General features: G+C 37.9%; 1 long non-coding RNA gene across 1 annotated transcript in view; it reads right to left on the bottom strand.

Moving 5' to 3' along the window:
* LOC125178884 overlaps positions 1-13,839 on the bottom strand; it is a 103,034-nt gene that overhangs the window by 3,426 nt on the left and 85,769 nt on the right. The gene's annotated exons all lie outside the window — the stretch shown is intronic.

Genomic DNA, 13,839 nt, shown 5'->3' with positions numbered 1-13,839 from the left:
TACATAAGTTTCTACGGGCAGAATCCCAAACAAGAATCGACAAGAAGTGTGAAATAGAAAGACGATTTTGAGGATATTTTCGGTTTGAATCTTGAAAATAGTGCCGTGAATAAGAAAACGGATACCATGAAACTTGATCTTCCTGAAGTCTATCTATTGATCCCAAATTTATCTACATTTCTGGAAAATAATTTTATTTTCTGTAGTTAATTTCTTATTGCAATCATAATTTTTCTACACAGAAGCATATAAAATAAAATTTATTTAGGGCATAGAACATATTAACCGAATTCTTTAGCTAAATTGCACACAGGAAGTGTTCATCAATATTACTGACGCAGTTTTTTCTAAATCTCGTTTAGAATAAAAAATTAGAAACGGCGTATAGTGAGTCGCTAAAAATAATCAGCTTTCATGGTTGTTTGACGTTTGGTCTCGAAGGGTCTATAGAAAGAGATTCGTTCAAAAACTCACAGTCAAACATTTTCCATTGTAGGAGTGAGCACGGGAAGTTAACACAACAGAATCAAACTCGAGTCGATTGTACAGAGAAACAATTACAGAGTCAAGAAAACCTTAACATACAGAGATTATTGAACAATTGATTCAAAAGAGAGAACTGAAAAATAATCCAATTGTTTGTATGCCTGTACGGACAGACATAGTCAATAATCGGCTTTCTATCGCATGCCTATTGACTGCGAGTAAAAATAATTGTAAACCTATTTATGAATACAATGAAACAATAAAAATTATTTATATTCATGAAGAATAATTAATATGAGCATAGGAATGAAAATAAAATACGCTCGTTTCAACATGACATTCAACAGGAAGGAATCAGAGCTCGAACTTAGAAATTCAAATGACATAGAAATAAAGAATGTCAAAATGGCCAAACAGGTAATTACGATACGAATTGCGTGTATGATAAAATCGTTGCTAGGAATGGCAAAAATGCACTCTCAAGATTTTTTTCGATCATAGACAATCAATAAATAGATATCGAACAATCCTATAACATCTTAGTATATCTATTGAATGATCTGTCAAATGCACTGAAAAAAGTTATTACGACAAAGGTTTAAAAAGCCTTTGCGGTTAAAAAATGCCATATAAATTTAAGTCGAAGATCTAAACATCGAATGTTGAAAATGATAGTTGATCCCTTTCTATTTCGAAACCATTTAACCCAGTTGCTGCTCGGGAGACAGTTTGCATGACCGCTCCTGGCGTTCAAATTGAATAATTTATTTCCAGCCTTCACGGGGGTTTTGCTGCTGTCAAATCGAAGAAGAAAATTGGCTTGAGGCCCATAAATTCAACTTCCAAGTTCTATAAGTTAAAGCTAAGTTGAAGGAGAAGCTAGTAAGTTTGTCTCACGAGCTTCATCTTGAAACGAATTTGACTGCATCCACAAATTTTATCACCCTATACAATCCTGGATCAGGATATATATTTAGGGGGCTGTTGGTATGGTCTTCTCCGTGTATCATATATGACACATAATTTTATTTAGGTATAATTCATGTTATTTAAACACATTTTGCTGTAAATTTAAATGGTCGTTCATGTGTTATTATTGTCTACGAATCAATACGTAAGAGGGGATGTTCTTCATTTGAGACACGAGAAACATTACTAGAGTGGGTGGATCTGACCCCTAAATTTTTCTCAGTGTTCTATTACTCGTGTTTCTGCTCACGACAAGCAAAATGAACTTTAAAATTTATTGCTCACTAAATCAAAAGTCCCGAAATAATAGCGTGCCGTGGCGTTCGTTGGCCGCTCCTGCCTTTTCTTTTCGAGTTCATCGTAGCCGGAGAAAATAGATCCTTGTTAATGGGACGCAAAACTTGAGAAGGTATGCGTCCATAAATCGCGTATGAGGACCAGAACGAACACCACATTATAAAGGAGACCAAGAGACGGCGGCTCTGTCGCGCAGAGCACGTATTTATCATCAAGAGACATCAAAAAATAGTGGAAATGCAGTTGAAAAAATCGATCCAATTTGCATCACGCAAAATTTAATCCTTTCAATTCTGTGTCAGCAATCATGTTATTTTAATGAATGTTCTTGATCTTTTGGACGAAATTAAAGTTTTTTTTGCTCAAACAACTATACAAAATCACGATTAATCAAGGGTATATTGCATGAAATGACCTTTTTCATTTTACCAATCAGAATATTTTAGTTTTATTCAAAGCACAAATTATCAATTTATATTCAATATAATGTAAACATATTTACTATAAAATAGAATTCCAAACTATCAAGAAAATTTTTTGATGTAAACTTAACATAAGAAGGTATAACCTGTTTGGATCACATATTTCATTTATATCATACAACATAACAAGCTTCAAATGATTCGCACCTATCACTGATAATAGCGAGAGCTTACATCTGAGCAAACTGCACAAAAGTGCCTGGTGATGCAGCCATTTGGTTCTGATGACAGTATCAACATGGTGACCGAAGCTTCCAAACTTTTGTGTGTTTAGCAGAAAGATGCTGGACGAAGAGCGACAGTTGTGGTTTACAGTCAGTGGAGCGTTCACAGTCACAAGGGCCGCTAACTGTCTGTACTCGTGGTAAGCATCATGGGTGAACTGTCCGAGGAGATGTGTTTGAAACTTCCGAGGCATAAAAAACATTCGGCACGCATCATCGAACGCATCAAATATGTCTGTACAAATTACCTATTCATATATAAAAATTTGGTAGAATAGGTTAACCATACTCTGAAAAGAGAGAAAAACAAAATGCACTAAGTATTTATTCTCGAAATGAAATAAAGGTGTTGGCTAAATTTTAGGATTGTCTAGAGACCGTGAATGTGTCTCAGACCGACTGCAGTCAAGAGAGCATGTAACCTAAACGTTGGACGCTCTGAAAACCGCGCTTAACCTGCTGAACCATGAGCGCCTGTCCAGTGGCTTTAACCGCTGGCAGTGTAGTCTGTGCCTTAGCTAGGTTCTGCTTAGTAGATTTGGCCCAACAATTTACGATCTTAATTCAATTTACTAAAGGAAAACAAAATAAACCATTATTCGGTCATTTTGAATTAGGGAAGGCATCACAGTTTTTATAGGGGCAGGGGAATTATCGCAGCCATTGCTGCGATAATTCTTAGTTTTCCTTAGGATAAATGAGGTGACTAAAAGAATTAAGAGACTTCAACTGATGTAAGGAAGTGATCCACACCCTCCACCATCTGTATTTTCTTTATTTATGGTTCCAAATCAACCATGGACTTCAGAACACTGCAGAATTAAGTAAAGCAACATATAGAGAAGCCATTGTTGGGTTATCACTTTAAACTTCTCTCCGTCAATCCCTGGATGGTCACTAGAATAACACATGCAGCCTGTCTAGAAGACCGATCAGCTTCCCCCAGGTAAGTAAGAACGAAAAATTCCTCAATGAACGCTAATTAACTTTACGAAATCCCTTTGTTTATTCAGGATGATTATATTTATATTAAAAGGTTAGACATAGCATATAAGAGACATCTGAAGCTCTACGACATTTTTTTGGAAATAAATTGCTGAAAATGGCACCTACAGTGAATAATAAATGATGAACGACACTGAAAATGCCGCAGAAACACGTTTGACATGTAATGAAGGTTTGCAAAAAAATCAAGAGTGGATGAACTTCACAGACAAGGTCACAATTCGTGGAAACGCGTAAGACGACACGCCTTGAATGATTACAGTAGAATGCAAGAAAACATACAATTTTCATAAAGGAGACCGATTTTTCAAACGTATTGTCTTGGGCAAAAGTGTTTTATTTGCCTTAACGAAGCAATGCATGACGGGCGAAAATACTTTACAGCGAACAACATGTATGCCAACGTCCGCACAATGAAACTTGACTACCTAATGATTATGAGCTGAGTTTGTTTTTCTCAGAACGGTGATGAGACGCTGAATATAGTTGATTGATCAAAGGATGGAGATGAACTGCTAAGGTAATTGGAGGATTGAGCCTTAATTATTTATATAGGCGATGATAAATTATCTGGCCATCATAATCGCCATAAATTTTAAAAATTACGCAGAAGATCCATTGCCTTGAGAAAAACCCAACAAAAAGCATTCGAGAGCATAAATCTCAGCTACTATTGGCAAACCTAAATTCTAAGCAATTCTCTCATACTCTATGCCAGGGTCTCAAACTCATATATATTGGCATGTGGGACACATCACAAAGGAACAGCCAGCCAGCGGCCGCACCACGAAAATAGCGGTTTCAGCCTTCATTATATAGGCCGTAGGCCTGTCGCCGATTCTAATATCGCAGAACTTTGACAGCTTGTTGCGGTCTCGAACGCACCGCTCACTGCTCCAATTTTGCTTTGCTTAATTAACCGCCCGGCCTCCTTGCCGATTCTGACCAGAAACTGGCGCACAGAGCTGGGATCGAACCCGCGCCTCTCTGCGCCAATCCTGGTACTCTGAACTGCTAACACTGGGCCACCCTGCTAAAATTACTTCCCATTAAATTTTACGGACACTTCTGTCACTGTAATTAAATAATAAAATACAGTTTTTATAGTTAATAATTGCATTCGGCGTGGTTTATTACATGCAAAGGCAGTTTCGTTTATTAAAATAAATTGACGTTATATTTGCTCTTAATAAAAAAGTAGAGACTGTGGTTCCCCCAAAAAACTATAATTGCTAGGCCTACAGCAGATGTTCACTGCCACAAATTAATACGGCACAGTATGCGATGTCTGTTACACCAGTAGACTTACACCAGTTTACCAGTTACACCAGTTTTGTAGCATATTCCATCGTCCGATGGAATATGCTACAAAAACTTTCACAGCGACAATCAGTTGCTGTAAAACATTTGTCACTGACTCGGTGATCCTGCTGGCAACTGAGTTCGTAGACAAACTTGCGTCTGCGAAGAGCTTCTTCTTCTCGGGGCAGATAATATCACACCGTTCACACGCCATGGTATCATGCACTCTTTTACAAACATGGCCTCCAGTGAATGGTCGTGCTGCCTTTCTATCATCTCGCCAACAACAAAGCTTTCCTTCCCAGAATCTCCCGCTTGTTGTGTTGATGCGTTGCAAAAAAGTTTCTCCGTTTGCTGAAAAATACTTTCAAGTGATTGACTTATACCTCGCGCTGTTTGTCGGACAGTTCAGCATACTGTTATCGATTCAATGTTTCGTAATGTCTACGTACGTAGTATTCCTTGGGCATAGAGATGCACACTGTACGAAAATCATACTGCTGAGTTTTTTTGCCCACTTGCGCGACAAACTATTAATTTTCATAGTTAACCTGGAACACCTACTTAATTTTTTGGCACATAATTTTTCGATTTTTGGACGTTTAGGGATATTTTTTGGGCATTACATTTTTAGGGATACTACTCTACAAAAATAAAGTCAAGTAAACAATGAACTCTCCTCGACAGAAAAACCCAATAACATAGCAGAAAGACGAATATTGCATGTACCTTGAATCACCAAGCACAACATAACATCACATGCAAGGAGCGCAGCCGTTGGCCACAAATCTTTAACTAGTCCTGTAGCCAACGCTCAGCATAAACATGCACAGCTACACTAAATCTCGAACCTGGCCGAGGGCCGCACAAAATTATTTTGCGGGCCCATGCGGCCCACAGGCCGCAAGTTTGAGCCTCCTGCTCTATGCATGCAATACTGTGCAAATGCCATGTTCATAATTATTAAAAACTTTGTCTCGAATCTAATACATCAAAGGTTTCGTCGATGTATTTTTTATCAATATTCGAATTATTTAATTTTTTTCGAATATTATATACAAATCTCGGCACACTTAAATCAGAAGATGATACAAAGATTTCTCGCATGCAAGAGTTCTATGGCGCAGCGCGACAGCTTTGCGATCTCTTGCGTTTCGACGCCTCATTGAGCGGCATGATGGCTACGGCTTCACGTGAGCAGCTGTAGACATCGAGACACGCCATGATTTAAAACCTTCATTTCTGAACATTTTCCCCGCAATTTCTTATCAGCCTCCGGCCATGCAACAACAATCAGAGATGACTGAACACGGTGAAATGGCATACATTGAAACTTCTTTTAGTCACCGTTCACGCAACAACAATCAAAGATAACAGAATATAGAGAATGGCCGACTTGACATTTCTTTTAATCACTTTTAACGCAACAGCAATCAGCGATGACTGCAAAAAGAAAATTAATGGTGTAAACTGAACACGTAAAATAAAATTGAGATGTATTCAGCAGTTTGCAAAAATTACTTGGATAATAAAAAATGTTAGCTCCATAGAACAATAATTGAGGCGAAGCATAATTTCGCACCCTGATGTTGATGCAGTGATTGACTTTCCTTTGAAACTAACTGAAATATTTGAAATAAATTGAACGATGTTTATAGTTCAGAGAATTGGCATTTCTCTTCTTCGGTTCAGAAAAAATCAGCAATAAAGTTTTACGAGCCCAAAAGCTGCTATTGTCACCTATCTCCATGTCGAATGACCAAGGTATTTTAAAAGTTAGGCACGCTCAAAACTTAAAGGAACAAGCCTTGAGTAATTACGATCAATTATTTAGTAGCCGTCAGCAAACAATAGAACGTGCGCTTTCGAAGAGGTTTACACGACGAACTTTCACTCAAGCGACATGGAAAGTCAGGACAAGTGCCACGAGGTTCGTGTAGAAGAGCCCGCTAAGGACATATTGCGGCTCAAAATCGTACATCGCGAAAGAGAAACTAGGGAATTTTCTGAAAAAAATTACGTTGAACATTCCAGGAAAAGTAATGCTGCAAACCTTCTTGCGGTTCGTTTTTCAAAAATATATTAGCAATTGTGTTGATTTGCTAATAATTATTTAATGCATGTCACACGAAAAAGTTATATGTGTCGATGTATTTAGAGTAACTAAAAAAAATTTACGGAAGAAAATATCAGGTACCGATATGAATTAAATGTGGTCTTAAAAATAAATTTGACGCGCCTCCTCGAGCATCACCTAAAAAAAATTCAGTAAAGGAAGCAATGTAAATAAAATCACGAAAAAAAGTTAGAATAATTTTTGCCTCAACTTTCTAAAGAATACTAGGCGACAAAATCTCAATCGTGCAACTGGCTGCTGCACGATTGCATCTTCCACACGAAAACTTTTCTTGCTTTTTAAAGTGGTTTTCGTATTTGCTAGAGCGAACCGTCGTCAAACGCTCAAAATACTAGAGCGAACCGTCGTCAATATAATTATTAATCATTATTATGATTATAGAATTATTTCCATGAGAATTATGAAGTCTTTTGGGTGCGAGGAGGAAATTCCGAAGATTTTAAGGAAACATGTCAACCTAATTCACGAACATGACACGTAAGTATGGAATGAATGGATGTGCGTGCCACTTCCCCAAATCCTTCCAATCATCGTTAATAACTCATTGAGAAAAGAATTAATACACTGGCGGAGTGATGTCGTTTGGGAGGCAATTAATCGAAAGCTACGGAACACTGGAAACTAGGCAAACTGGCGCACGGAGCCGTCATACTCCAACTGAATGATGAACAGTTGTTTATGAACAGTTTTAAAGGCTGAATTTTTTTTGACCAAGAAAGTGTTTTTTAGCCTTTCCAATTTCATTTTGAATTACGACAAACACATAGGCAAATGAATATGATGTGAAGGGTAAACGCAGATTATTTATTCCATAATTGAAGCGCTCTAGGTGTTCATAAGCGGCAGCTTTGGCAGAAGCCAATTAGGCAGCTTCGACGATCATATCACACGGTCTGCATCTCTAATCCGAGGGCTGAAATGACAAGCACATTCCACGCAGGGTGCTTCACTTTCAACAGCGCATGACTCTTCGTTTAACCGGCACTCATTAGTTAGGATAAATGCTATGGGGAGATCTCGACGTACGAATGCTAACTTAGAAAAGCAAGCCTTAACGAGCGCCTCTCAAAATTTGATATTAAACTAACATGAGATCGGAGGACGGAACATAGCGAGTCAAAGTAGGAGATTTTAAGACCAAAAATACTTTATCGAGACTCGTGGAGACATAATGCCAATGCTTGAATAGAATGAAGTTTACGACATAAAATTTTAGGAATTGGAATGAAAAAGAAGAGCTCAAGAAATTCATTACAATTTAATTGCCCGGAGTATTCACTGAGAAATTACTTATTAACCTCTAATCTAAGATCATAAAGACATTTAATTTACCCTTCAGTATTTCAAGCGACTAATTAATACAATCGAAGAATAATTTTGAGGTCTTCGAGTAGTTTGAGCACTAGATGGACAATTGCCAACTTAGGTTATGCTTCCACGTCAAGATATGAGAAACACAACCTAATGGGTACGTCTTTTGACAACGTTTAAATATGAAATTACGAAGAATAACTTGTAAAGTAAAATGTGTTAAAGAAAATTTGAGCAGATGATCGGTATGTGTATAAGTGAATTCACTTTCCGGACACAGGAATGCATCGTGGACTGAACCCAATAAGTTTCTGTGAAGAAGGGAGAATAACTGTACTTAATCTCCCAATTAGTTTCTGTGAAGGAGGGAGAATACCTGTACCTAATTAATCTCCATGCTCCGCCGAGGGCGGACAAGTATCGTCTGCAAGCAGATATGTCAGGGCTTTGTATAGAAATATGTTGAAATAAGAATAGCGATTGGTGCTGCTTTGCAGGTGAAAAGTCAATGGAGGAGCGGCATAATGATTAGAGAAGTGAGTCTCTCTCCACCCAGGAGTATTTTGTCACCTACGTCAAAATATTGCAGAAAAAAATGCTGCAGGGAATGTATGTTTTAATCCAAATTATTTACTGTAAGGTATGTCGGTAATACAAAATAGGATTAGAAATAATATAGTTGTTTACGCTTTAAAGTATTTAAAAAAGTAGCACAATTCTTAATGAATTTAATACATAATTGCATTGTGGTAATCTTGTCCAGCAAAAAATGAAAACTAATAACAACCTCAATGCCGTGCGACTCAAGGAAAGTGTCGAGGACGGTCAATGTTTTCAGTAAGAGCCTCGTTTAAGAGCGAGAGTCTCATTGCATCTTCTGCATAAGGCATCTTATTAAGACCACTCGACATCCACCCTGCCATCCATCTCACAGCAACGCGCACGCCGTATTTTAGTCACTAGAACCAGCATAAGTTCGTGTGGTTTTAATTCCCGCGAGAAATAACTAATGTGTTTGGTCCCAAGAAGGGACATGATAGTCAACAGTTACGGAGAAGAGCGGGTGCATTAAAGCTGAAAAATTTATTGCAAGGAAAGTTCAGTGATCAGAGCACATGGAAATTAATGATGGTATCTTGAAGAAATAGCCGGCAATTTCAACGTGATGAAAAAAAATAGTGAAAATATGACGACGTTTGTGGCCAGTGTGCTCAATATAGTAAAATGTTCCCTGACCACGAAGAGGACAATAATCAAATAATGCAAATTATGGCTGCTTTCTATCAGATTTCTCAAAAGTAGAAAAAAGTTGTACGAAATAATTTTATATATTATCCTCAAATCATAATGATTGCACGAACCTAGAAATCTCAGAAGTACTACATCCAAACCTAAAGAACGATAATTTTTAAAATTTTAGGAGTAGGAAACAAGCAATTTGATTTTCACCTAGATACTAACATGCAGTGGCCGAACGGGCCGCATGTAAGTACAACGTTGACCAAAAGATTGAGTCAGAATGTGCACGCCGAAATGCACAGTCTATCGCTAAAAACTTCCCCCGGGAAGAAAAATTCGCAGCTTGAATCCAGAGCCCCCTGGAGGAAGGGTCGATAAGTCAGAGCGGCAATAAGTGTCAGTAAAGGTGTCAGCGGGGGCCATGAAAGTTGTAAAGCGCTCCTCGCAAAACAAAATCCGATGCCCTCGACAAGCGTGGCAATTTCAAGTTGCAGAATACGCCAGCATCCGCACCGTTGGGGTTCACACAAAGCTCAGACCTGACGAGACTTTTCCGTGGCTACGTTGCAAGCACGCGAGTTTCACTTCAAGTTCACAGCCTGACCGATTTCATTGAGCTGATACTTTATCATCTAGCAAATTAATTATTTTATTACGAGTCTCATAAAGAATTTTTATACAAGTAAAGTAGATAATGCATAATATAGTCCAAATAATACGTCAATGAAACAATACAAGCCAAAAATTATTTTTAATATTCACTTTTATCACAGAAGGATGGAAAAATTTCGAGGGCCAAGATCATACTGAGGTATAACTCTGAAATAATCAAATATTCAAGTTTTATACACGGCAGGCGAATATATGGGATGACACGCAAAGCTTCCAACAAGTTCAAAATTCATCCAACTAACTCATAAAATAGCAGTTAGAATATTATTTTAAAAACTTTAAACGAAAAGGAAATTTCAACATTGGAGAAGACCTTTTCTGGCCCGCGACGAAACAGGTTCCGGATTCCTGCACTCTCCTGCACAAGTAATTCGCAATAAACTTGTCCACTGCCAACATTAATTTCAGAAAAATTCATGAAGTGACGCGTAGTTTAAACCCGAATTTCGGCTCGGCACGAACTGCATCGCAAGTGATTAACTGGACACGCAAAAAGTGTATAGGTTGAAGTATCTTGAAATTTTCGGAAGCAAAACTTGAAGAAGCCACATCCAGTTTAAAGCATAAATCGGGAGAGTATTTTCAAAACAATAACAACCCGGTAATTAAATCATAGATGCAGGTGGTATAATATTACAAATACCGATGAAAAAATTATTGACTAGATGAGAAATTGAAGTTTCGATACGTAAAGTTTCAGCAAATGTTTAATGTTATTCGGAACATAAATCATAACAAAATAAATCAGCAGAAATTATTCAGAATTTATAGCCGACTGATATCTTGGAAAATCTCCACCCGATTTAACTTGGAAGAAAGTATTGATCATTTTAAGCGCATTATCTCATTTATGAATAAAATGCGCTATCGTGCTCGTCATGTCTGTCCGCCCGTCCGTCCGTCCGTCTGTCTGTCTGTCCGTGACTTCACGGTTTCGTCGATTTTGAGAAAATGCGTTCTCCGTCACTCACTGCAGAGAGTACTGAGTTATATTTTTTATTTAATTATCCTAAAATATTGAGACTCAAGCCCAACGATGTTATTTTTCTTTTTGGAACTTTAGAACATGTTCGGCGAGCCCACACAGCTAAAACAATATTATTATCTCGCGGGTTACCTAATTTAAATCAAGCGACAACCAACGGACAGGCAACATATTCGCTAAATTCAAGCCGGGTTAGAAAAAGCGCTTCCTCGCTTGCTTGAGGGAGACTGGCAACTTGACGCATCGAAGCTGAAAGAATATATAATGAAATGTGATTCCGAGTATAAGCAATAGGACAGAATAAGATGTGAAGAAGCGTGGAAAAAGACGTATTACTTCCGCGACGCATTCTCGATAACGTGACGTCAACACGACAATCTATGTTCAATATTTCGAGAGGCTGAAACAAACTTAGGATAATCAATGCAACTCTTAATAAGTTAAAATTTTAAGAGTTCAACCAGCCCTGCCCATGCCTCATGGTCGTAAATCGACATCGCGGATCGTAAACTCGAACGTCGAAGCGACACAAAACATTGGACCAATAAAAGAACCCATAAGGTTTAAGTGATTACAGCCTGCAGGTAAACATCTCTCACGAAACAGATTCTCGGGCCATAAACCTCGCAATTATTATGCATTTGGAGGGCAGCTCTCAGAGACGATAGGGCAGTAACCTCATGAGGAACTCGTCTCGTCAGTTCGTTTTATCTTATAGACGATAACGCGCTCGTTCCTTCCCGCTCAGCCAGGTATTGTCACACCCATTGTGGCCAACAGACGGCAACAGCAGAAAATTCCAAGTTCAAATGTTTTATTTTATTGAAAGTGGAACTAGTATTGGCTTATGTTCTACGTCAATACGTGGATGTTATCGAGTACGGAGTGCGGAATTAGTGCATTTGAGACCGTTATTTTGGAATCGATATTTTCAAATTTCTATGTACAGCGAAAATATTTTTTGTTAGGCAGCGTCAACGCTAGTCAAACCTCCACTTCTGTACATATATCTGCTTCAATCTATTCCGGTAACAGAAATAAAACTTTTTCATTAACACAGTTACATAAAATTGATAGCGGCATTATTCGATATTCATCAGCGAATAAACGCAGCCCACCTATATTCATGAAAGACACATTTAAAATGAACGGACAAGTGAGACTCTGTAAGACGTAATAAATTTTTATTTTACCATCTTTGCAGTTATATACTCTTAATTAGGTTAAGCGATTCAACCCATCGTCAACGTAATAATCAAGCAGAAAATAATTCATTTTGGGTTTAGATGAGAAAAAAAAATACAATAAAACTGTTCTATGTCAAGTGTCAACATTAAATATTCAATACATAAAAGAAGTGGACCGGATGAAACTACCAAATTTTTCGTTGAAGCGTCGTCACGCCCAGACATTCCGTACGATGATTCGTAAGTTTATCCTCGGGAAGGAGCAATAAGTAAGCCGGGCGCTGTTACTTTACTCGGAGGTGACCCGAGTTCAGCGGTTATCTGGCGGTCGTTTCTCCCGCCCGAGCAGAACGGGACGCGGGCGCCGTGCGAATTGACTGGGAGAGCCGAGACAGAGAAGCAGGTTTTGAGCACGCGCCGCCCATTGCATATTTCCAGAAAATAATTTTATGGCGAGTCCCTTGACACCGGCTAAAAGCAAAATAACAATCGCAGCAAGTTAGGGCCACTCATTTTTTTAGTGAATAGAAACAAATGAGCGAAAAATGAAATTGAGTACAGAACCAAAAGTTTTTTGTTAATGGAGTTCCATATCATTATCACAACATGTTCATGACAAATGTAAAGTGAAAACTAACTGATGCACTACATCATGCGACGATAGAGAACTATACAGTAATTCTTAAATTGATTGACATTGAACTTCTTACTTATTTCAATGCAAACAGTTAACGGCATCCATGGAGACGTGACATAATCTTTCTCGTACTTCTTGAGTAATTTAATTCGTACGTAGTCAGTAAGTACTTCGTTTAAATAGCTTCAACAATTGAAATAAAATTGAAACATAAAGAGGTGGATGTCAACCGCCAGACAAAAATCTCTCTAAAAAACAATAGTTCTTGATTCAGGATGAAAAGCAACGAAATTGAAACAGGATGAAAAAAAGTAGATGCGCTCAACAAAAAGAAACAATTGACAAATCAAGCAAGGAAAAATTAAAGACAAACATGACAGAGATGACACGGTCACAAAAAAGTGAAATCTGCTTCGTCATGAGCGCATGCAGCCTAAATTAATGCAGACATGCAACCAAAAAAAGGATAGCAAATAGTACGAAAAACTTACCACGTACAATATTATTACGCGCAACGTGCATAGTACATAATTAGTAATGCGTAACATGCGTTGACAAATATAAAGCAAACGGTAATTTCCACGTTTAGAAAAAAATTACGTTGGAGACACATGCAGTACCTGGTTGGGGTTCGAAATTCTGACTCATCAGTCCGGAAAGAAAGAGCGTCCGTCGCTGCAATTACCAGGACCTTCAAAAAATAATTTGATCCGGTGAATAAAAATCTGATCTTTTAAAAAAATTTGATCTTGTCAGCACATATTCCGAGATAATGATTAGGACTAATGATTGAAATTGTAAGTGATCAACGCCAGAAAAAATTCATGTTTGCATTTAAGTTTGACATTGAATTAACACGACGAAAATGAGTTAGGTCAGCAAGAAAACAGTTGTAAACTATTTATC

This window comes from Hyalella azteca, unplaced genomic scaffold, assembly GCF_000764305.2.
Source record: "Hyalella azteca isolate HAZT.00-mixed unplaced genomic scaffold, Hazt_2.0.2 contig13457, whole genome shotgun sequence".
In the NCBI taxonomy this organism is placed as follows: Eukaryota; Metazoa; Arthropoda; class Malacostraca; order Amphipoda; family Hyalellidae; genus Hyalella; species Hyalella azteca.
The sequence above is the reverse complement of the archived record's forward strand: the minus strand, read 5'-3'. Positions and strand labels throughout refer to the sequence as shown.